Source organism: Amphiura filiformis, chromosome 12 (assembly GCF_039555335.1).
Source record: "Amphiura filiformis chromosome 12, Afil_fr2py, whole genome shotgun sequence".
NCBI lineage: Eukaryota > Metazoa > Echinodermata > Ophiuroidea > Amphilepidida > Amphiuridae > Amphiura > Amphiura filiformis.
In genome coordinates, this window is record NC_092639.1 from 41588972 (window position 1) to 41615811 (window position 26840).

The 26840-nt window shown below is 37.6% G+C and overlaps 1 pseudogene; it reads left to right on the plus strand.

The window, feature by feature from the left end:
- The first annotated feature begins 205 nt into the window (after positions 1–205).
- On the plus strand, positions 206–25747 carry LOC140166207 (cytochrome P450 2J4-like; annotated as a pseudogene).
- The last annotated feature ends 1093 nt before the right edge of the window (positions 25748–26840 follow it).

Consider the following 26840-nt stretch of genomic DNA (forward strand, 5'->3'; position numbering starts at 1 on the left):
ACAAATCAAATTGATTCTGAATAAAATGTACTCACTAAATAAAGACGTGATGTCGACCAGCCAGCAATTTCTATAGCCATCGGTGATTGAAAGGCAACTATCTGATCATGTGCAAAATGTTCACATGTTCTCAGGGCGCCCTCCAATAATTCATATATACCATTGCACAATTGCTCCTACTGTTTAGATCATTTTTGTTCTGAAATTTACCAAGTTCGTCGTCAACCATGACATTCATCGCCAGTATTAATATTCCAACGGCCCTACTATGTGTTATGATATTTCTGTTTCTAGCATGGTGGGTTCGTAGGCCTAAACAAAATCTTCCACCAGGACCATGGGGTTGGCCATTTCTTGGATATCTACCCAATTTTGCCATGTCGATTTATCGTAAAGGACTACCACCGGCTGAACTATTCAACTCGCTAGCCCAAAAGTATGGATCTGTGTTCAGCGTGTACCTTGGTGGGCAGCTGGTTATTGTCTTAAATGATTTCAAACATGTAAAAGAAGGTTTCAATAGTCCAAGTATAAGTGATAAACCAATATCTCAACTCACCGAAGACGACGATGGTGAAGGTAAGCGATAAAGTAATTGCGGTACGTCCACGTATTTGAAAGTATAATATTGTTGTAAATTGTTGTAAAATAAATTTTTCCACAAGCCTACGGTAGTAAATTTGATTCCACATTTGAATGATTCAGCCATTTTATTTTGAGTTAAATACCGAAGAATTCCATCTACAGGAATGCGTCGAAGTTTTTGTTATTGTTGTTGTTTTTTGGGTTTTACGAATGAGACGAAAGACAGACAACTTTGAATACAGGGCGTAGCAAGAGCCGCGGGGCCCATGGACAAGGAGCAGTACGGGGCCCTTTTAATATCTTCTTTATCCGCCTTGTTTCATTTTCGCTTAAGCTCGGGCCCCTGAACCCTGCCCCCCGGACTTCGTTCACCCTGTCCATCCACTTGCTACGCTCCTGGCAGCTCTCCTAAACATGCTGCAAGGATACATACAATTTATTTGCGACATAGACCTAATAGTACAGAGGAGTCCAGATTATGGACAAAAGCACTGCTTAATCATGATAATTACAATGTAGGAAAAAAACTGAAATTTATTTTATTTGCTATATGCATGTGAAATCAGCCGTTTATTTGGCCAAAAGTGGACTGAGTTTGACGAAAATTGTTGCATGTATCAGTAAAATCAGCTATAGTGGGCAAAAAGGACATTTATTTTGACTGAAAAAAAACACGTGCAAAAATAGGGGAAAATTGCAGTGATGTTATTACCTACTCTAGAAAGGGTGTTATGGATGGCAATCACAGGCAGGGGCGTAGCCTCTGAGGCCCATTGACAAGGAGCAGTGTGGGCCCTTTTGGCATCTCCTTCATCAGCCCTATTATATTGCCCCCTAGTTTAATTTTCGTTTTTTGCTCGGGGCCCATGGACTTCGTCCACCCTGTCCACCCGCTTGCTACGCACCTGTTTGAGCAACTATATTCCTGATACAGACGGCTGCAGTGGCTATTTTAACGTGCCTCCTGGCACGTTCGTGCAGTGAGAATAGAAATCCGTGCAGTGAGAATTCAAAATCCGTGCTTAAAATATTTTTATACTAGTTTCAGAAGTTAAAGTAAGACTGATCTAGTCAGGAAATCCTATATCCTATATTGTATAGTTTGTGGTGATCAGTCAAGCATTCAATTGACAGGGGAAATCAAGGAAATATTGCTTCACAACGCCCTGTAAGCCCTTTCCTCCCAACGCAATTTGTCGGTCATTCGTGGGGGAAAGCCTCTGGACGAGAAAATCCGCAACAGGCGTGGGGGCAGCTCCATCTACCTGGCAGAAATTGTCCAGAATTGCCCTGTGCATCTTCGTTTTAGACCATTAAACACCTTAATTTGGGGCATAAATAGTGTAATGTTGCAAATTACTTCAGTATATCACCTTTGTGCTAAAATAGTGTAAAATGGTTTTATGCGCTTCGTGCGCATTATTGTCCCAGTAAAACAGGCCAAAACTTATGACCATGACTATCGTGAACATTTTCATAGCCGCTCACCGCTGATATGCCACCGGGGACACCAATAAAAAAGCAAGTGCGCAGCTGTATGGCATGCAGACCTGGTAACGGGGCAGCTTGATAATCCCTCTGGCTCAATATCGGGACTTTTTTTATAATCAAAATTTACAATACTTTATGGCCAAATTAGTGTGAAAAAGCCTAAAGGTGCGGCTTTCCTCAACATGCTCAAGGACCATATAATTTATTTATTTACGATATATTAGTAGAGAGGAGTCCAGATCAGTGAAAAAGCACTGCTTAACCGTTATGATAATTATTAAAAGAATTGATTTGCTAAATGCATGTGATATCAGCCGGTTTAAACTCTTCTAGGGGCTTTCAAGGTAAAGGTGTAGAGGTAAAGTCTAAATTGAACACTTTCAACGCTAAACTAAACACATAGACACTTTATGATGAGCAATTCATTATCATTTGGGTATTAAACGTATACAGGAAGAGTAAAAAGGTGCAATACGTCAACGAATCAATATTCACGTAAGACGTTGATCCACAAGCCTCAGCACACTTTACAGGTTGGCACTGACCACTACGGCCCACATCATTCCATAAACCATTAAACAACAATTCAGGGACTTTGCTGCTTCAAGAGCGCACACCCTAGACATTCCACAAATAACCTTCGCAACCAGGATCAGCTCCACGAGTTTCGTACGGGTTACAACGAGACAAATTAGCAGTAAGTTCCTTGTCCAGGGGAATTTCAAGCTAATTCAATGTTTTCCACGAGAGCGTACTAGGCACCACCAGTCTTCGAACCCGCAACCTCTCGCACCATAGTCGAACGCCTTATCGATTGAGCTAACTTGACTGCTAACTTGAACCAAGTTGTTCCAAATCTAACTTACAATGAGTGTGCTGACATTCAATATTTATATGGACAACCATCATAACCATTAAAATTGGGTATCGCTGTAAAATGTGTCATAACAACAGAACGGTAAATGCTAATTACTTCGTTTTTTTCACACAAGGCCACTAATGAATATATCATGTGAAAAATCTTTGCCCCCCCTATAATTCACCACCCCGGGGGTACACATAATTATTGCACCACCCCTTATGATTTGGGGCTAATTTGAGAAGAGTTATGTCTCAAGTTTCAAAATACACCGAGTGACGTTTTTGATCAAAAACCTCGACAATTCAAGACTCTGTAAAAACAAATCAAGAATTATCTGGGATAATTGCAACTAAGTATATGAACGTTATGATCTAAGCTACCAGATGCATCATTAATTTCATGACTATGATATTTAGTTGTTGAAAAGTATTACTTTAATATTTTGGCGGTTAAGAGATGGTAGGGACACGTGTGCATTTCACTCAACTTTTAATAAAGAGGTTCTGTGTACTTTTATGGAGTTATCAAAAATGATAATTCAATTAAATGGAATGAAATTTTAAATGAAACCTGCCCTTCTAAGTAAATCAAAAGGATTTTTTAAAAATTATTATCATATTTTACAGATATTAATTTCGTGCAATTGTAGGCACCTGTGTGCATTTTATGCATTTTTGCAGAGTTTGCATTAGTTTTTGCATATCAATACCATCAATACCATAAACTTAATGACAGTGTGTACTTTCATGGAGCTGTAGGTAATTAAAAATAATGACAAGTCAATAAAATGAATTAGTGAAATACATTAGCGAAATACATTAATGACAGTGTGTACTTTCATGGAGCTGTAGGTAATTAAAAATAATGACAAGTCAATAAAATGAATTAGTGAAATACATTAGTGAACCAGACATGTATCAATTAAGGCATTTGACAGTGTTTTTGACAGAAGGCATTTGACAGTGTTGACCATAAAATCTTGTGTAACAAACTGTCTGCCATGGGTGTTACCGTAAGTCCACAGCCTGGTTTGAATCTTATCTTTGTGATCGTAAACAAATTGTTCAAATTGATGGGGTTGAGTCTGATCCTCTTGTCATAACATGCGGAGTTCCCCAAGGCAGTATTTTAGGTCCTCTTTATTCCTATGCTATGTTAATGACATGTCCACTTCTATTAATTGTATTATGTTGCAGTATGCTGATGATAGTGCTTTGATATATTCCGACAAAGATCCAGAGAGAATCAGTCATGTTCTTCGTGATAACTTGGCTTGGAGAGCTGCAATAAATAGCTTATAGAAAATAATCTCTCTCTGCACATAGGCAAAACTGAACTGATTCTCTTTGGATCGAAGCGTAAGGTCAATAATGTTTCTGATTTTTCTATCATTTTTAACAATGGTAAAATAATTAAGTCTAAGCATACTGTTGTTTATCTTGGTCTAGAACTTAATCAGTTTCTTGATGGTGAGGAAATTGTAACCAAAATTGTGAAACAAGTTAATTCTCGTTTGAAATTCCTCTACAAACAAGCAAATTTTTTTAATCAAAAAGTGAAGAAAATGGTCTGCCCAGGTCTTGTTTTGTGCCTGTTTGATTATTCTATTTCCTCCTGGTATTGTGCCATTTCTAAATATCATTCGATCAGATTGCAGCGAGCTCAGAACAAAGTTATCAGATTTATTCTGGGCAAAGATCACATGTATCATATTAACAAAGCGGACTTTCAAGATTTAGGCATTTCAAATATCAGGAGCAGCTCCGTTTGAACCATGTTTTTAATATTTTTCATGATGTTTGCCCAAGCTATATGAAAGAAAACTTTGTCAAATTATCTCATCTTCATCGTTATAACACTAGGGGTAGCAATTTTAACTTCCAAGTTCCAAAAATCAAAACAGCAGATTTTGCTTCCTTTTTTTACAATGCAATCCATGATTGGAACAAACTTCCCGAAAATGTAAAATTGTGCAATATAAAATCAAGGTTTAAAAAAGATGCTAAAATTATCCTCTTAGACCACATGGTTATATAGTTTTTCATATTGTAATTTAGGTGTTTCATGTTTTAAATAGTTGTAATATATATATATATTTTCATTGTTATTTATAAGGACCCCTTTGGAAATAAGTCGCTGACTTTAAGGGATATCCTTGGCATATTATCGTGTCAATTTTTAATTTTAATTTGTATTTTATAATAATTATGTATGTTCTGTGCAATATGTTATTTGACTCTTACGATGATATGCTTAATAAACTCAAATCAAATCAATTTTCTACTTTAAATGCATATCATTAGATTGATAAACTTTACTTCGAGGACTGTTAAATGTCAAAAATATCACTTTTTAATAATTTGTCATAAAATTTGTATTATATCGCAGATTTCAAAATCAGTTAAGGCTGTGAGGGAGTTAAGGGAGTGATGTGCTCTCAGCTCTCAGCCCTTAACGTCAAAAATGAGTCAGTAAAATGCGTGATTTTAACACGTGATTTGTAAAAGTACAGAACTCGAGGGGAGACAATCCCTCTGCCAGCAACCCCTTCCCCTCAAGCTTGTCTGCGCTAGCTGATCTTTTAGATTTTACGTTTCCTAACGTGCAGTGAATTGTTCTGCCGAAAGCAGTATGTATTGGAATTGGAACCTAAAACACGACTATTGGGCGGAATAATAGCTGGATTGCGATGACAAATCATTCTGTCAAGTACTCTAATATTAATAACGCTCAGGTTTGGGCTACGTTTTCCATGTTGCCACGAAATTCTTACGGTACAAAATGCTGAATGTGTCTGCATGTCGGGCTAATGAATTATGCATTAGAAAAGAAAATGGCAGGGACGGTCATAAATTCTTTATACGGGGTTGTTGTAAAATGGTTGCCTTGAAGAGTGATTATAAAATATGTTTGACTTGATTCTGGACTTTGAAAAGAATATAAAGCTTTGAATGTGTAAAGTTTTTATTGTTTTAAAGAAGTTAATCTGAAATAAGGTATCTGTGAAGGATTTTAGGGATATTAAGAGGGCCTGCACCCCCCGTCTTACAAAAATGTCGATTTTTTGTGTGAACGGCACCTAAATAGTTCAGCCTGAAACGAATATTTAGGGGAGACCTGGGCAAAGTGGAACACGGGGCAAAGCGGAATACCCCCATTAACTTTTGTATATGCGGCCCTCAATCGCCAAGCTCATGTAATAAGAACATCACACTCATGCAGTTAACCCTCTATCTTTTTAGCCAAATATACCACAGAGTCGTGCGATATGTCAAACTTTGCCTCTGGTCATAAGGAACAAAAAAGTCAGTGGTCGCATATCTGTAGGATCATTGGTTGATGAGATATAGTCACTTTTTTTCTACTTTGTGCATTTAACCCTCTATCTTGTTAACCAAATATACCACAGAGTCGTGCGATATGTCATACTTTTCCTCTGGTCATAAGGAACAAAAAAGTCAGTGGTCGCATATCTGTAGGATCATTGGTTAATGAGATATAGTCACTTTTTCTACTTTGTGCATTTAACCCTTTATCTTGTTAACCAAATATACCACAGAGTTGTGCGATATGTCAAACTTTTCCTCTGGTCATAAGGAACAAAAAAGTCAGTGGTCGCATATCTGTAGGATCATTGGTTAATGAGATATAGTCACTTTTTCTACTTTGTGCATTTAACCCTCTATCTTGTTAACCAAATATACCACAGAGTCGTGCGATATGTCAAACTTTTCCTCTGGTCATAAGGAACAAAAACGTCAGTGGTCGCATATCTGTAGGAGGGGTAGGATCATTGTTAATGAGATAAAGTTACTTTTTTGTACTTAGTGCACTTAACCCTCTATCTTTTTAACCAATTATCCCAGAGTCGTGCGATATGTCAAACTTTACTTCTGGTACGTGAAGACGGCCCGATTGGCGTGAGGTTCATATTGGTGCCTTCCTTCGTAATCCTGATTGGGCTGGATAAAAAAAAATTGTTCCACTTTGCCCCGGTCTCCCCTAGGTATATTCGTCTCAGAAGCATCGAGCTATTAATACAGCTCGATGGGTTAAGCTTACTGATTTTCTTTATTTTATTACTAGTATATTGTGAAAACCCAAGTAGCTGTGGTGTTAGCTCAATATGCTAGGAATATATTATAACCGATGATCCCATGTTCACTTTGGCTAAATCAGCTGTATTTTTGCTGATACGGGTACGTAAAATAGTATCGGCGACTTCCATGTTTGAATAGTAGCACAACGTTCGCCGTACACACTACGAAATGATTGTGTTGCAAATTTACACATTTGACCACAAAATATGATGTGAAAATACAGGTAAGCAATGAGAACAAGTCCTCAATCATTTGAAATTTGTAGCTTCTTACCATGCTTACTACAACCTCAGACTAGTCTCAGCTGAATTCCTACTGAAGACATAAATCATATACACATGTCAGATGTATAGTGTATTGGCAAATATCCACAAAAGCGTTCATTATAAATTTATTTTGATAAATTGTCATATATTATGCCATGTATTATATCCTTAAAACTAACCGGTGGATTTGCGAACAATTTGTCGACATAAATGACGTTATTTTTGGTAATATGCAGACGAATGGCCAAATTAATAGAAAAATACCTGTGATAAATTTATCTGTACAAATTGTCGCACTCCGAGTGACATGTGGCCACGCGTTTTGAACTCGCCACCCAAAAATGGTGGTTTTGTTACGCTTTTCCAAATCGAGACTCGTTCAAATTGTTATATCTCTGCATAAACAAAAGGTATAGTAGTGTGTTTGGTGAATTATTTATCAGCTAAGATAGTGGAGTTACAGTTGTTTGAGTGCAGAATGGCCGAGGTGGTTGTTGAGGCGGTGGCGGTTGAGGCGGTGGCGGTATGTGCAAAGTCTACAGTGGACTTCGGTTGTATATATAAATGCGCATATATAAATGCGCACGTGACCAGATGGCCAGTGCCATGTTCGTGTTACCTCACTGTCAATCACTGAAATTGCGACCACAGTTCCAGGTGGTGGCCGCATTGCATTCTCTAAATTCAGTAATTTTGAAATTTTAAAACGCTTGAAATATCACAAACAAATAGGCCTATGTTGATAAATAATATAAATACAAGCTAAAACCGTTGGGGTTCGAATGAACCCCACAAAATAACCGACTATATTGGAAAATGCCATACGGCCGGGCGGTTTCACAAGTTGCCGGCTCGATCATGTCATCCGCCGCCTGCACAGTTCTGACCTTAAAGCCAATCATGTCCCCTTTCATACTTTCATGCCGTTGCGACAAGAGGCATGACTTATCAGCCATTCACAAGTCTTGATTGTGTCTGTTTGTCTACAATGCGCGTGTGTCACGCCGCTCGGCGGCAAGCAGCATGATAGTATGAAACCAGCACTACGTCATAGATATGGCCAATTGGCACGCCCATTTAGCACGGAAATTATGAAATATAAGTTTGTAAATCAGCTATATCTAGCTTTTCCGTAGTTAATTTTTTTTTCCGTGATGGAAAACGTTAATAAAGAGTTTATCTTTCGGGTCAAGTTATTTTACCCTTTGCAATCAATGCCACTATTTTGCAAAAGCAATTTTCCTTGCGACCTGTCATTTTCCCTATACTTTTGCACGGGGAGTTTATGTACATCCGGGTACCTTATATCGTTTAATACGGTATGGCGACTTGTAGATGTCACGTGCGCATTTATATATGCGCATTTATATATACAACCGAAGTCCACTGGTCTATGGGGAATAAAGATTTTGTGTGTGCGTGTTGAATCAACTGATCATATCTTTGCATCCATATGGGCTACAGACATGGTTAAGAGCTCTTTTGAAAGATTATTAATTCTGCTAATTGTTTTTAATCATTTTGAGCTCTTTATGATTGGTTTAGTCTACAAAATGCAAACTTTTATGTACAAAACTACCTGTTTTCATGTAGTAAGCAATGCGGATGTCTTCAAAATCAAAAAGTTGCTGTAAATTTTTAATTACTAATCCTATCATCCTATTCCACCCTGTATAACTTCAAGGTCACCCTGTACAATGAGTTGAAATGTGTATATTTAAATTGCCTTTGCCTTCAGCTCAGGGATGCAAATTGTGCGGGAGCGGGAAGCACCGCTCCTAGGAAATGACAGTCAAAATTGAGGAAATAATGCCTTGGGAAGAAAAAAAAGAGAGGAAAAAGAGGGAGGGAGAAGAAAAGAAAAGAGGAGGGGAAAGAGGAAAGAAAAAGAAGAGTGAGGTATAAGATGACGTATAGAGGGAAACAGATCTCAGCAAAAGATAACAAGTTAATAGGGGAGGGCTATGAGGTAATGAAGCTACTAAATGGAAGAGAGAAAATCTTTAAAAGATACTGGTTGTGCAAATTAGAGGAATTCACATGATTGTTCAAGAAATAAGAGCAAAAAGAGGAAGGTGTCGGCTGTCGCTGTTAGAATAATTATGGAAATGGGTTACAATGTGTATGAGAAAATTTACAATGCATCACCAGAGAAGTATTCAATGTAATTTAACAGGGAAAAAAGTTGGGTGAAGGCAGGTGGAAACAGGGCACATATCTGAGGAAATTTATAGAGAGGCGGCAATCATATCTCAATGAGGAACAAAAGTCATGAAGGAATTCAGTGTATCAATACTAATGCATGCCATGCAGTGAGAAGAGGACGAACTGGAAAATATTGAGGAAATTTGAACCATAAAGCACTGAACAAGTTGTGCTCCCTCTGACAAAAAATGAAAGAGGAAATGGGGGAGGGCAAAGGAAAAGAAAGGGGAAAGAAGCCTCTGTCCCACCAAAATTAACCCAAACTTGTGTAAAATACGCAATTTTTGCGAGCTACGGGCGCACATTGTCCTCAAGAAGCCTTTTTGGAAGCTCGAAGACTTAACATATAGAATCGCGCTTAAAATACAAGTTATGTTAACATTCTCATATCTTTCTAAGTGCAAAATAAAGCTATTTTATGTCTGGTATGATTGAGGAAATCTTGAGCCTAAACACCTTGCTCCTGAGGAAGATATCACAATTTGCACCCCTGCTTCAGCTTTCCAAAAATGTATACTTTTGCTGGTTTAGGGTTGATAGTTGTGTAGATATTCTAATTTGAAACTTGATTGGTGTAAAATTCATAGTATTTGTGATTTATCGCTAAGGGTGGCGAGTTCAAAACACACGGCCATATGGTATATTTGCAACCCTGTTGTGGATTTGCGAACAATTTGCGGAACAATTTGTCGACATAAATGATGCTTACGGAGAAATTATTAGAAAAAAAAGGGTTTTTTTGCCTAGGCCTGTCCTCCATGCTATAGACGAATCCAACGAGCCAAGTCATGGTCAGGATTTGGTCGGCCATCTTTGGTTTCCCGCTAGCACCAACCTGGGGTTTTGAGCACCCGATTGTGCAAATAAAAGCCGCCTAACACCTAAAGAAGATGCAAAGACGAGGAGGGTTAATAGAATAATAATATACAATATAGGTAATCCTGTCGCATCTATTCATACATAGTCCTTTTGTTCATCCATTTGTACATCTATGAATAGATGCGACGGGATTACCTGCGGAATTATCTCTTTTGTATTATTCTATTAACCCTCCTTGACCTTCTCTAGGTGTAAGGCGGCTTTTATTTGCACAACTGTTGGAACTGTATTGTGTTGTAAACTTCTTTTGCCTACCTGTGTTTTCGCGGAAGGTGTAAAACGGGCGATGGAATGCAGTTTAAAATTTCCGCCAAGGCCGAATCATTTCACATTTTGCATGCATTGTAGCCGACGGGGACCCAACTAAAGGCTGCTAGTCAGGTGTAGGAATGCGTGTATTTGGATTCGTCTATAGGTATGATCATCAAATTTCCAAGTAGCCTTTTTAGTACTTTTTTTTGTCCTGGTGACAACCCTGCAAGTAGGATATTTCACATTGAAATTGTTTTGTTTAGAAAGGTGATTATTTAACTTAAAAAATGAGGGGTCAACCATGTCTGTAGGGAAAAAAATTAGCAAAGTTATGGGCAAATGTATTTTTCAAAATTCTGTGACCATCATTGACGGTACCTTAAAATGAATTACTGTACAAAAAAGCAAGTACCCATTATGCAACATTTTTCAGCACAGCAATCAATTTTACAGAAAAGAGATTTTATTTGAAAAAATCTTACTATCACTGTATGATAACTTCTGTATAAAGGTGTACCAATTGACACTTTTTGACTTTCAACCTGAAGTTTCTGGTGTCCAAATTTCAATTTTTTTGTATTTCCTACACAGTTATTAAGCTATTTCTGTGGTCACAAGTTGGGAGTTGAAGGAGGCCCTCAATTATCTATACGCATCCGGGGCACATGATACGTGATTATAGCCTAGTTTCCTTGTGTGTAGCCTTCTTCACTCAGTACGAAGGCTACAGCGTCAATGTATGGAAAAATGCAGGGTCCATCGATCATGTCAGTAAATGAATATTTTGTTTTGGGACTGATTATTCGGACTACCACCCGGCATGCAGGTATTCCTGCATTAAATACATCAGAATTATAACCATTGCAAGATGGCTTAAAGCTAGCATTTCAAGTATCTCTTATAAGCTAATAAAAAATGGTGAATGCTGGAATCTCTTGAGGCATTGTCTTTTTTAAAGACATTTCTTGTTTCTTCTAAAATGGCCCCTGGGCGGCTGTACAAACATAAAACCCAATCTATATTGTAAAGTTTTTATGCAAGGTATTTATTTCTTGTCTCTTTCGTCACACAAAAAAGGCATATACATGGTGTCCCAGAGTGATTTATACCGTGTTTGAAAAATATATTAAACATAATTATTAATTATATAGTCAACAGCGTATCTAATTTTAATAAGTGCAATACAATGACACACATGAGTAGTATACAGAGTGTCCCAGAACAAATTACCGAGTGAATAAAATTGAACGTAAGTCGAGAATTAGACATCAAATTCAAAAAATTTAAAATGTGGCGCATAGCCTATTTTATTGTGCACCACATACGGAAATTTATTTGATTCGGTTGACTGGTTGCGAAGATATTAACAATTACATAATGCATGCATAAATGCAGTTCATTCCAAGTTTGATCAACAGGCGTTTTTTTCATACTCTCTAACCGCTTCCTAAAGTTTGTGTATCTCATTAAATTTAGTCCACATTATCTATTTTATAATCCGACGGTGTTATGTTATTCATGCTTTCACGAATAAGAGTTTGTCCGAGAAAATTTAGCCTTGTTCAAGGTCCTCTAAGTTTCCTCCCTCACGACCAGCACTTGAATCTTATCACTACTTTTGGGCTCGCCAAGTCCATGGGCCACAGACTGCGTAAGTTGAACGATCGAACTCGGGTTGAACCTGCGAGCCCGTAGGGCGAGACGAGGGCCTTGTATAAATTATCATAATCCAGTCACTAATTTATGCAAGTGACGTCAACATTGACTGAAATCAGTGATCGCATTGGCTACCGGGTACTTGTGCGCCCGCCTGCTTGTCACGTCAATCAATCTATATAAGGAAAGTAAAATGGATATTTATTACGTTTACTGGCTCTAAGACCATTATTTAAATATTATACATACTGCAGTTACTGTCCGTTTTCCTATACACAATACACAGTGCTCTTTCCCATTGACGCGTGACCTTTACAAATAGCCCTACGTTAACAGTATGGGGATATGACTAGTTAACGTCGCTGTGTGAAAAATAACCGGCCAATATTAAAAGTACTCTTCTAAAGTTCTAGAAAATATAGTTTTTAACATGTCCTAAATTTTAGCTAATTTAGATGTTTGGAAATATTCGTACTTTGGTGTTTTAGTTAATGTTATAGGTAATAGTACATTGCCTAGTTAACGTCGCTGTGTGAAAAATAACCGGCCAATATTAAAAGTACTCTTCTAAAATTCTAGACAATATAGTTTTGTAACATGTCCTAAATTTTTAGCTAATTTAGGTGTTTGGAGAGGGTCGTACTTTTGTGTTTTAGGAAGGACATGTAAACGACAGATAACACCAAAAATATGAAGAAATTATTTCCAAACCGTGTTAAGTCAAAAATCATTATGTTGCTCATTTTCAAGAATGCTGGTTTACAAAAAGCACGCCATTGTCTGATTTCGTGAACAAAGCCACACATAACATTGTTTCCTTTCGTTTCCTTTATAATCGGTTACCCAACTGAAGCTATGAATACCAGCTTTATTGCGATATCGCACATGAAAACAGTCACTTGTGCACAACCAGAGAAGATCCGATTTAATCAGTTGAGCTGTTTCAATGAGTGTTATTTTGGTTTAATAGCTTTTAATGGGGTTAAGTCCTGCAAAGGTCGAGACGAATTCTACTGTAGACATGACTGCATCATGAATAAACAAATGCACACCGGTAGGCGAGTTTTGTGATTGTTACTGTGATGATTTCACTGCAATTCGTCTCGGGTTTTTGTTGTTGAAAATGGTGTTATTTAGATCATAATTATATGATCCAAATTCAGACTTCCTTCTTACGACATGGAAGGTGTGCAGAGCAGAAGCCGACTTCGAAGTTGGCAGTCGGATCAAGAAGCTTACTTACTACAATCTACACCTATCGAAACTACAGTCGACTGTCATCGGTGACTGTAGGAACCCATGGATTCCATTCACATGATTTATGTAACCACAATCAAGAAACCGACCTGGAAATGGTGCATGCAACAAAGTTTTGGCCACTGTATTCATTTCGGATGGATTAACTCTCTTCACGCGGGTGTCGACTGCAGACGACATGTTTAAAAAAAAAAAATGTTTAATTCAAAAATTTCAGAAATGTGAATTTTCATGACCATATTTGGAATCAGCTTGAAAAATGCATTAAAATGAGTACAATTAAGCCTAGTATTGGTTCAGTAGTTCTTAAGATAGCTCTTGATATTTTGAGTAAAAATTTCAAAACTTGAATTTTTTCTGTTGAAGCACATGGCTAGCACGCAGAGCATTAAAGAACTCCTCTGAATTGATTCGACTTGATCGTGTCCTTAGTCACAATAGTTAAAGAAGTGCCACCAAACTCGTACATGATGTGTGCATTTTGTATGCGAAGAGTAATGAAGTTTGAAGATGGCCTTGCAGCATCAAAAAATGTATAGGGCTGTTAAAGGCCTTCCTTTTCAGCATTGCTGTCACCCAGAGACCCATATAGGGAGGGCGAGTTGGCGCAGCGGTTATTCCTTCGCCTTGCACCACTGAGGTCCCGGGTTCAAGCCCCGGCGCGGCCCAAGGACTCATGGTTTATCCCGATTCCATGCTCGCTCTCGCAGGTTTCCTCCGGGATCTCCGGTTTCCTCCTGCTTTCAAAAAATCGGTGATTAGTTGTTTGGCTATCAAAAACTTCCTTCACCCAATGGAATTTGGGGAGCTGCATAGATAATTGGTGGATGTTACAATCTAAGTGCGGATAGGTTTGCGCCAAGTCCGGTTGCAACCAGCCTAGTTGATGCGACTCTGATTGTGATGATCCACCATGGCAGCGAAATTACAGCGCTTTGATCCCTCTAAGATCCGAAAAAGGCGCTATATAAAACACCGACATTTATTTATTTATTTATATAGTTGTCGAACATATATGCACTGTCACCCCAAGACCCATTTTTTCATAGTTTCCATATATTTTGTTCTGTCACCCAAAGGCCCCCTTATTTTTCAATTTTAACAGTAACTTTCATTTTAGACAGATTTTGTTATTTATTTTAATATAAATCCATTTGGACCTAGAAATTCAATGTTCAAGGTTTCTATGGAATTGTTTTGGCTCTCATCCAAAGATCCTATTTTATAAATACGACTATGTTTTCACCCAATGCCCCCTACTGCATAGATTGAGTTTTAAGGCACGCGAGTGTGATCGCACACCTTATCACTTGTCTGAGTGCGATTTATAGCACAATTCCTAAACTTCTTACCAAGTGCAATTTAATAGTACACCTGATAGCATGTCTTAACATTTCCAGAAGTGCGATTCGTAGCACACAGCAGTGATGTATCGTTCGAGTCCGGACTCGGACTCGAGTCCACTTTTTGTTGGAATTGGCTCGGACTCGGACACAAAAAGACTCGGCTCGGCTTGGACTCGGACACAAAAAGACTCGGACTCGAAGCCGAGTCCAGTCCAATTAAATCCATGTAAACTGTGAAATTATTATCTAAAAATGTCAAAATAGATCTCAAATTTGTTGACTTTACTTATTTAGCCGTCTTCCAAATTAATTGGGGCTGTCAAATCTGTGATCTGTCATATATCCTACATAACCACCAAATTATTTAGATTTATCTGTAACTTATCAGAATTATATTATTGTTATCATTAATGAAAATTGATAATTAATGAAATGCACAATTTTGTTAAATATATGGACTATAAAAAATATCTAAGAGTTCTTTCATGGTACTTTCCAATTAATCTCTTGAAAGAGAGAAACGTGCACACTGAATGTAAATTTTCAAATTAGAAACAAAATATATAATTTTGCTCCATTTTTTGGAAATAATGACCCATTTTTTCAAAATGATATACCAAATGACCCCTTTCTTTCAATTTTTTTTCCCAATTACCCTTTTTCGTTTTGTTATACCCAATGACTCATTTTTATACAAATTCCTAAGCAATGCCAGTAGGCAGATACATGTCACATTAAAATTGAATGACCCCCCTCCCCACCTCCCCAACTCCGGGTATGGACTCTGACCGAGCCCAGACTCGAGTCCGGACTCGGGTCTTATTTTTGTTGGACTCGGACTCGGCACTCCCGGACTTAGACTGAAGTCCGGACTCGGACACAAAAGGACTCGGACTTAGCTCGGACTCGGATACAAATGGACTCGACTCGGCTCGGACTCGGACAAGCTGGACTCGGGTACAAGTCTGGCACACAGGTCTGTTTATTAGGTCCAAATGGTCTGTCTCTCATATGTGAACTCAATGACAATTTACATTTTTGCAAAATTTGTAATTGTCAATTTTCCAAATAAGTAGAGCCTTTCATGCACATCCACACATCCCTGGCACACATATCCACCAGATTATTCATTAGTTTAATATAATAATTATTATCAGTGTACATCTGAATAATGATATCCAAGTTTTATTATATACTTTGCCTATATGAGTTCCTATAATCATAAATTTCTTAGTGATGCATAGTACGGTAAAGGAATTAGGATTCAATCATGTTTCACCGTTGTTCATCACCGATTAACAACTCGCGTCCGGCGCGTCTGCGTGGTTTACTTCGCTCGGGCAGCTTCCCTTTCAACAACGAAACAAGCTAAAGATGTCTAATTCACATGATTATTTCATTCGGAATGTCCGTTTGTCATTACCACTCAACCTTACAAGAAGATCGCGGCATTTCTCTGTTGATATTAGACTATGCCATAGTCGAATTTTATTAAAAATATGTTATTATTAGTCATGATGAATCCATTTCGTTGAACTCAAATTATACTGATGTTTATTAAAATTAAAGTATTCAATAGTAAAATGGTCATAAAGAGTTAAAAATATCAGATGATTAGTGACAATAAAAGTAATTGAATGCAACATTATCTTGCATAATTATAATGGCTCACTGTAATACTGAACAATTCTGATTTTGGAATCTACCAGTTTATTGATAGCGAACCAAAAAAAAAAAAAATAAAAAACCAAAAGCTCCTTCAAAAACAATTAAGTATCGCTCAATGAAAAAATTTAATGATAATGATTTTGTTAACTCTATTAAGGGTAAAAATTGGGATAAGGTTTTAAATTGTAATAATGTTAATGATGCATTAAGTGTTTGGAAAGAACTATTCAATGATGTTTGTGATGATCATGCACCTATAAAAGAAAAGCTTGTGAAAGGATCACCACTTCCTGAATGGATTACTAGGGACTTCATTCAATTAACTAAAGATAGAGATTACCACTTCAAGAAAGCACACAAAACCAACAATCCTGAAGATTGGAAGACTGCTAAAGTGTTAAGAAATAAGGTTAATAATATGAATAAGTCTTTGAAAAAGACTTACTGTTGTAATGCTATTAATGAAAATGTAAATAATTCTAAAAAGTTGTGGTCTACTATTAAAAAGTTGATTCCTGACAATAAGTCTTCCGTTCATGCTGTCAAATCTAATGAGGGAATCACAGCTAATGATAAAGAAACTGCAGACAAATTCAATGAGTTTTTTGCATCAATTGGAAACAGTCTCGCCACTAAATTTAACAGTAATGATTATGATGACAAAGAATGTGCTCTGGGTAATTGTGTTAATGCTCAATTTTGTTTTGATTATATTACACCTGAATTTGTCTTTGATGAAATTTGTAAGATGAACAACAGCAAATCACCTGGTATTAGTAATTTCGATGTAAGGCTTTTAAAATTGGCTGCTCCAGTTATTTGTAAATCTCTGGCTTATATTTGTAATCTTTCGCTTTATACATCTTGTTTTCCAAATGACTGGAAGCAAGCCAAAATTACTCCTATTCATAAGGATGGTGATAAGTATGATGTAAATAATTATAGACCAATTTCTGTGCTTCCTGTCCTTTCTAAGATTATTGAGCGAGCTGTTCATGATCAACTTTACAATTTCTTCACTGAAAATAGCATTTTAAACCCTTGTCAGTCTGGCTTCAGACGTAATCACTCTACTGCCACTACTCTTATTGATGTTTCCGATTACATTTTAAATAACATGAATCAGGGTGTTGTCACAGGAGCATTGTTCCTGGACCTCAAAAAAGCTTTTGATACTGTAAATCACAAAATTCTTCTTCAAAAGCTTCATAGCTATGGTGTCACTGGTAATACTTTAAATTGGTTTAGGTCGTACTTAAGTGGTAGAATACAATCAGTCAATGTTAACTCTACACTCTCTGATTTTAAGAATGTAAACATCGGCATTCCACAGGGTTCGATCTTAGGCCCACTGTTGTTTATAATTTATGTTAATTCTCTTCCTGAATGTATTGATTGTAAATGTGTTATGTATGCTGATGATACAACTTTGCTTTTCAAATTGTCAGACCCATATGCTCTTCAGTCTCAGATGAATGATAGTTTGTTAAAAATTGCTCGGTGGTTTGAAATCAACAAGCTTACTCTTAACATTAAGAAAACTAAGTACATGCTTTTTGGAACAAATCATACTTTGAAAAATTTTGATGACATTTCACTTATCTATGGTAATGAGTCTATCGAAAAGGTTGATAAATTTAAGTATTTGGGGTCATATTTGATCCAATCTTAACTTGGAATGAACATATCAATTATATTTCTTCTGTTATTTCTAAACGTATTGGTGTCATTCGCAGAGTTAAGTTCTATCTTCCTCCAGCCACATTAAATTTACTTGCCAATGCATTGGTCTTCCCACACAGTCCTGTTTGGTCAAATTGCATTTCTGAACATTGTAATTCTCTCCAAATTCTTCAAAACAAACTTGCTCGTGTTCTTTTGTCTGCCGACATTAGAACACCCATTTCTGATATGATGAACACTCTTTCCTGGGACAGATTAAATGAAAGATGGGATAAACAGCTTCTTGTAACTGTTTTTAAATGTCTTCATCATGATGCTCCTTCTTACCTCTCATGGCAATTTATTTTTACTTCTTCAACTCATTCAAAATGTACCAGAAGTCAATCTTGTAATACACTTGTCTTGCCATCTTGGAATAATAATTCAGGGAAACGAACTTTTTCTTACAGAGGTGCCTCAGTGTGGAACAAACTGTCTTCTGATGTTCGCATTAATCTTACATCAATGAATGTGAACATGTTAAAATCAAAGATAAGCATATAATTCACACCTTTCCACCTCTGTTAGTACTAAATTTCACTTCCTGTTTGTTAAAATTCATGTTTTATAAAATACATTTTATCATCTTGATTTGTAAATATTACCTACATGTACATATATGTACTCATTTTTCAATTTTGCTTTTCAATTCTTTTGTATTTAAATGTAATTTATCTCTTGATATGTAAATTGTTAAAATCTTATATTATGTAATTATTATCAGGGTCTCATGGGAGACCAGTTTTTGTAAACTGAATGAAATACCCTGAATAAAGATTGTTATCTATCTATCTATCTATCTAACCCCGAAAATCCGACCATGGACTTTGAATTTTAAGCAGAACTTTACCCCGGGACTTTGCTGCATTGAAATTAGTAAAATTGACCAATATAGGGGACTACGGAAGTGAAAGATAAATGCTCATGCCTCATAGTCTATATATATAGGAAGAGTTGTTGAACTCTCTATTCATGTGACTCATGTGGCGGAAAGTGCTCCACCAGCAGTCAGTCACATTTATATCATGTAGTTCTTCATGTGTGCCCTTGTGCATGTAGGGGAGTGTATTCGGATGGGGAATATGTTAATATTTTAAAAAAATGAAAAAAAAAAGCTATAATAATGAAATTAAACATGATAACTTGAAATTAACCACAAAAGACAATTTTTTAAGGCTTTTCCAGTTTGCTTGTTTTTTTTTCTGTATCACATCAGTCACAGTCTTTGACCATTTTAGCTTTTTGCATAAATTAGTTCCAATTTTAACAATATTTGACCATTCAAGCTTCCATATGGCCAATTTTTTTGCGTGTTTCACACACATTTGTACTATCATAATAGCCACGGATCCAAATTATGCTGATGTGCCTATGAACCTCCAAATAAATCCTCTATTTCATTTATCCCTGTAAAATCAGATAAACACCCTGATTTGGGACAAGTCTAAATTAAGTATAAAATTAAAATTTCCTTGTGCTTGTATTTCATGCGGAATTGTCCCACCGGGAATGTTTCAAACATTTGCCTCCCTCAATGCCATGTGACCCAGATACCACACCACTGGATAAAACACTATTAAATATGTTTGTTGTACGACAATGGGGGGGTCAAAAGTTTTGTTTGTCAAAAGAGGGGTCAAAAAGTTTAGCTGTCCATCGAGGGGGGGTCAAAAAGTTTTCGAGCGAATAATTTGAGGAAGACCAACCCCCCTACCAAAGTATTAATGAACACTCCCTAAGTGAGGTCCCACTTCGCTTCAATCTTCGATTACATGTATTATGAAAATTGTATTCTGTTAATCGTCTTGAATCGTTCAATCACTGTTCTCATCGTCCGTAATTTTACAGGTTTTCAAAATAAGTTGTTTTTGTCAAAACTTGGAATTCACCATTTTCACACAATATCCTGTAACTTATATTAGAAACGTCTAATTTCTAAAATCTAAAATTCCCAAGAAAGCTAAATATATGCAGATCCTATAACTTAAAACAATACTACCAATAGTAATGCTCTTTACACCTGGCCAGAACACATGGAACGCGTTCATTAATGTAACGGTTTTTTAACACATGACACGTGTTCAATTTATTTAGAGAACACTAGCGTGAACACCTGAGACGTGTTCATAAGATACAGTTGAACACATGACACATGTAATAAGTGTTCTAAAATATTTCAGAACATCAGTGTTCAAACTACAAGAACACCAGTGTTCAAATGAAACAAAGTTTTGAAAATGTTGTCTTATTTTTCAAAATCAAATATTAATGTAACAATGTTTCCTTTTTGTGATAGTGTTAGGTAAGGAGACACTATTTTAGGCAAATTTTATTATGGATATGCAGACATCTTACTAATCTTGGAAATAGAGACAGAACACTAGTGTCAAGTGTTCTATGACTTTTACAGTGATGTAGACGGAATTCTACGGTATGCAATTTGATTGTGTGTGCCTCGATACAAGTTTACCTGTAAAACATTCCCGGACATTCAATGGCTGGATACAAACTACATGAACATTTTAGGGTTTTAATACTGAAGTTGCATTACAAATATTTGATTAACATAACTTATACTGCGTTCTCTATTCTTTTTCTTCGAAGGCTTTGCGGAAGCATCTGGAGAACCGTGGAAAGAGCAGAGACGCTTTGCATTGACAACTTTACGCAGTTTTGGGATAGGCAAACGAAGATTTGAGGAAAACATCTCTGAAGAAGTTGATGCTTTAGCGAAAGAAATCAACCGTTTAAACGGCAAACCGTTTGACCCCCGGCATTGGTTTAGCAATGCAGCCGCCAATGTGATTAGTTCAGTCGTTTTCGGAAAACGCTTCGACTATTCTGATCCTAGCTTCAAGCCTATGGTGAAGTTGTTACAGAAGAGCCTTCTACTCGGTACTGGTCTGGTTCGTTTCCTTCCTGCCTCGAAGTACCTGATATCTTCTATGAGGGAAGTAACACGAATCCGAAACAACATAAGAAATTTTGTAGTTAATATTGTCAATGAACACAAACAAGATCACGTCTTCAACGATCCCCGTAACTACATGGATGTGTACCTTGATGAGATACAACAGAGGCAGAAATTGAATCGTAATTCTGCGATCAATTACAAGAATATCCCAAGGATGGCAGGATTTCTTTTGTGGCTGGTACAGAAGCGCCTTCTACTACCTTACGTTGGGCAGTATTGTATATGATGGCCAATCCAGAGATTCAAGATCGCATTCATCAAGAGCTCGATTCGGTGGTTGGTAGAAATCGCCTACCAAAGCTAGCAGATAAACCTGAATTACCCTTTACGTGCGCAACACTGTGTGAAATTCAACGAATCGCGACCATTGCTCCTCTAGGAGCCCCACACTCATGCGGGGAAGATACAACCCTTGGGTCATACACCATTCCCAAAGGAAGCATAGTCGTGCCCAATTTATGGGCCATCCATCATGATCCGGAGTTGTGGCCAAATCCTGATGAATTCAACCCGGAACGATTTTTAGATGAAAACGGAACTTTGCAACAAAAAAAAGAACTTATTCCTTTTGCAATAGGTTAGTATTTTATAGCCATGATAGTTTTTCATAATGTTTTGCCGTTTGTTTTCATGTATCCTTATGTCAGACATAATTATGCTTTTATTGTTCATTTTCCAAATAATCAGGGGCTGTGCAATAATTATGAGCCCTGGTGGGAGGGTAAAATAGGGGGGCAAGAAATTTTGACGAGCCGAAAGGGGTGGGCAAGCAAGTTTGGAAATTGGGATCCCAAAATGTGGCATGTGCAGGGGGAAAAGTTTTTAGGCAGCCAGAGAAGGGGTAGGGGAAATGATTTTTAGCAGGCCGATGGGGGGGGGGAGCAAGCAATTTTGGCCACCTCATTTGTGAGTGGACACTACGAATGAGCAAATTGTATTCTGAGATACAGTGCAAAATGTACGTGAAGATCGTATTCATAGGTGTCTCAATTAGGCGCGACATGTTTCTCATTTGATAGCGTTTAAACCAATCAATAATCCTATTGCTGAAGAGAATAGTCTTCTACATTATAGAATCATTAAATAGATCTAGTCTTTGTTTGCTTTGGCTAAATCCTGTTCAAGTGGTGGGTTACAATTGCATTGTATTTTGTCTAGGTATGTATAACCAACAATGAAAATGAGAGGACATTCCTGAACCTCGTTGACTTGGGGATGATTTGAAATGACCGCCAATTATGACTTTATTACAAGCAATGTGGAAAAAGAGACACGTGTAGAACCGGGAAAAAGGTACCATTTTGTTGAAGGAGCAGAGTTCAACAAACCATAGCCCCGCTTCGGGATATCGTTTGAAGTCAAATGATATGCTATTTTAAAGCTTATGATATATATTTTATAAACACGAAATAAAACAAAATTGACCCGGGCCGACTTTACGGCTGAATCGTAGTGTCCAGTCACATTTGGAAATATTACCCCAAATAAACTCAACCCAGAAAGTATCGAAACGATTATAGATGCTCAGATATATCGGGAACTGAAATATATGGCAAAACGTATTTAATGTATAAAGCGCAGCTTTTTCCTGCGCATTTTGATACCTCTTTTGTTGCTCTACGATATCATTTGGTCGAGGTATGGGCGCTTAAGTGGTTTCAAGTCGGATTTTGAAAGTTGCACTTAGTTCAAGCCAAATGCGTTCGTCGTGTACACACACACACACACACACCCCACCCCACCCAATACACCCCCCCCACCCAAGACAAAGGACACCGATTTGCTCTGTTTACTTAACCATGAACTTTACTTTATTTTACTCCATCGACTTCCAACTTCAATACTTGCTACCCTTTACTTATCTCTGACTTATCTCATGAACTCTCTCTGCTGACATCTCAATACTTGGTGTGCCCACCATCATTTGAATTTGGCGGACAAAAGCAATGGTCATTTATTGGTTACAGTACAACGCATTTGACTTGAATAGGAGTTAAGTGCAACTTTCAAAATCCGACTTGCAGCAAAGCCACTCAAGCGCAAATAACTCGACCAAATGATATCGTAGAGCAACAAAAGAGGTATCAAAATGCGTAGGAGAAAGCTGCGCTTTATATACATTAAATAAGTTTTTGCCATATATTTCAGTTTCCGATATATCTGACCATTTATAATCGTTTCGATACTTTCTGGGTTGAGTTTATTACCCCAATAAATAAATTTTCAGTTTGTTCCACCACGTTTGAATTTCATAAATTTTTGAATCTAGTAGCATTTACATGTGTCAGATAAAGCGTTTATTACACAGCCGTGACGTTAGTCTTTTTTCTACAGGTTCTTTACACAGCCGTGTTTCTTTTTTCTTACAGGATCTTCTTTACACAGCCGTGACGTTAGTCACGGCTCACCGATTTGGACCTAGCTTAGTCACAACCATCAGTGACCATGCCCCTACATGTCATATGAAACTCGTGGGGTCAAAGGTCACGCATGGGTCATAGGGGTCAAAAACGTGATTTTCAACTCAAAATGCTTCTTTCTCACAGATTACGTAGGACGGTGACACCACGTGCACACATGCATTGTTATTATCCAGTGTCTATGGGGTCCTCACAGATTTGGGGTCAAAGGTCATTAAGGGGTCACTTCCGGTATCAAACGAAAAACCTTCAAAAATTTTATTTTCTAAGAAAAACATAGGACAGTAACGGTGTGTTCACACATGAATTGTAGTTACCCAATTCATAGTGGTATTTTTTTTATTTGGGGTCAAATGTCATTAAGGGGTCACTTCCGGTCTGAGACGAAAAACCTTCAAAATGCCCCTTCTAGCTCCTTCTGCCACAAGTAACATAGCAAAGTGGTGCCACGTGCACCCATGCATTGGCAGTAGCCAATGTCTATGGGCGTTTTCATATATTTTGGGGTCAAAGGTCATTAGGGGTCACAACACGGCTGTGTTCGTGGGTTAGACCACAGCTAAGTCTAGTTTCATTTATTTTTGTGATTTTTCTTTGTTTTTATTACACAGGTCGTCGCGTATGTCTCGGAGAACATATTGCCAAGATGGAACTTTATATCTTCTTCACGCATCTGCTCCATCAGTTCACCTTCAAGAAACCAATCGATTCGCCATCTGGATCGTTTTCACTGACAGGTGTTTTTTGTTTGTCTCATTCTCCAAAATCTTTCTTGGTGGAATTTGTTGCACGCGACTAACATGACTATTAAAATACCCTGATAACATTGATACCATACTTATTAGTCATAAAATAATTACAGACTTGACATAATTATTATCATGATAATTATACATTCGATTCAAAAGTTTGATTTGAAACATGATTATATAACTGATTCTATACTGAAATATTATAGTCTTTTTAAATGCTCGATTGTTTCAGCATCAAAAACAGTCTGAAAATACGGGGGTGTGACTCATTTAAACAAAAATTAATTAATTTTTACTTGAATATCTACAATCCGCGAAATTAATAGTTGGCACACTTGCACTAAACAATTGAAATGCGTGCCCTACCAAAATTGGAGAGGCGAGTGAAACATACATGCAGTATATGTGAAGTACAGACTACCCCCTATATCTCACCCTTCCCCACTCCCCATCTTTCAATGTTGGAGGGTCTTACGGGCCTGTTGACAACATGGCTTGGTCCAACATTGAATTGGGGGAGCGGGGGCAGAGATATACCAAAAGACAGGCAAAGTGTGCCAACCTTTTTTTCGTGGATTGTAGAGCTACCTGGTAAGACGGGAAACGGTATTTAATTTCACAAATTCAAAATGCACTGGTAGTCTTTTCTGGGCGGATGACGTATTACTTCTTGCGAACGATGAAAACGAATTAAATAGAATGCTCGACATTGCAGCCCAATTTGCTGAAAGGTATAAATTAAAGGAATATTTCGTGATCCTAGCATCTTCTTTTTATGACATATTTCAGTAGATATCCACGAAAAGAGCTTATTCCCAAAATTTCAGTTGCTTCCGATCGTGCGTTTGCGAGTTATGCATGATTATGTATATTGCACTGCTCCATAGACAATGTGTTGTAAATTCGTTCTGGTGCACCAGAACGAAATTCAAATTTCACGATATCTTTGCTAAAAGAATTAATCTGCAAGAAATATTTTGTACATAAACATTATGTAGCAAGAGGTTTCCAGTGATATAAAAATCTCAACTTCTTTTGAGAAAAGTGGGGGGATGATGCTGTGGATCACGAAATGCCCTTTAAGTTTCAATTATGATAAATAAAATGTGCTTATTGTAGGTCAACGTATTGATAAAAGTAAAAAGTGGAAGATTGGGGATCATTTCATTTCTGAGGTGGATGTTTATAAATACTATAAATACCTTTGTGTTTAAATATCTCGTAACCTGAGTGACCATAACCAAGTTGATGACTTACTTCACTGACTTGACTTGACGTATCTGTACAGGACGCACACCGACATCGCCTGGCTAATAATAATTAATTGGTCCAGCAGAGATACTAAAATCAATACCCGGGATTGATACACGTGAATGTACTATGCACGAGTTTGATATGAGACGAAAATCTTTGGATACCGGGGTAGAAAATGATGAATATCTCCCGTAAGTGATTTCGTATAAAGAAACCAGATATGGTTCCTTGCACTTGAATATATATTTTGAACAGATATGATAGTCGTTAGCTTGCGTCTTGAGAAAGAAGCTTGCGTCTTGAGTCAAAAACTGACAATAATTCTGATTTATATGTGCCGAATTATATAGCGCAGTGTATAGGCCAATCGTGGAGGTAGTCTAAAAGCATATGACATATGGCGTACCATGCTCGACTCAAACACAGCGAGGTCAGACCCCGGCCAATCGTCAGTAGCCTTAGTCAGATGTCCTTCGGCCCACTATGCAACTCAAAACTATTAAACAGGTCGATACAAAATGGCCATGCGTGGCGGTGGATTCAACCTACCATGGCGATTTCTGCCATGAAGATATCGGGGCGATGACACTGTGGGACGTTGTGTCCCTTTGCCCCTGCCGAGTAAGCCTCCTCCATTCAATTCTTCTTCTTCTTCTTTGTTGATACTGTCCAACACCCTTTTTATTTCAAAAGAGTCAACCGGACAGGACTGTGCGCATGTGGTTTACTTGTTACTTTCTTGCTGTTGTTGATTTGTAGTATTCTTTCACCGCCTCTGAGAAGTTTTCCTTGTCCGGGATTGTAGTTAAGTTGCTGGGTAAAGAGTTCCAGTCAACCAAAGTTTTGGGAATAAAACTGTACTTAAAACAGTCTTTATTGGTGGCGATAGGAATAAAATTGTTTGCTGTTGTTGATGTGTGCCTTAAATTCCGTTTGACCGGACGCAGGGCATTTTGCACTGGAATTGCGAGGTGACCCGCGATTGCCTGGTGAAAAATTGTCAATCTTGTGGCTTTCCTTCTATCGTTGAGGTTCTCCCACTCTAGTTCTTTCTTCATTGCTGTAACGCTTGACCTCCTCTTGTAGTTACCAGTGACGAATCGTGCTGCACGGTTTTGAATTGCTTCAATTTGCTTAATTTGAGTTTGTGT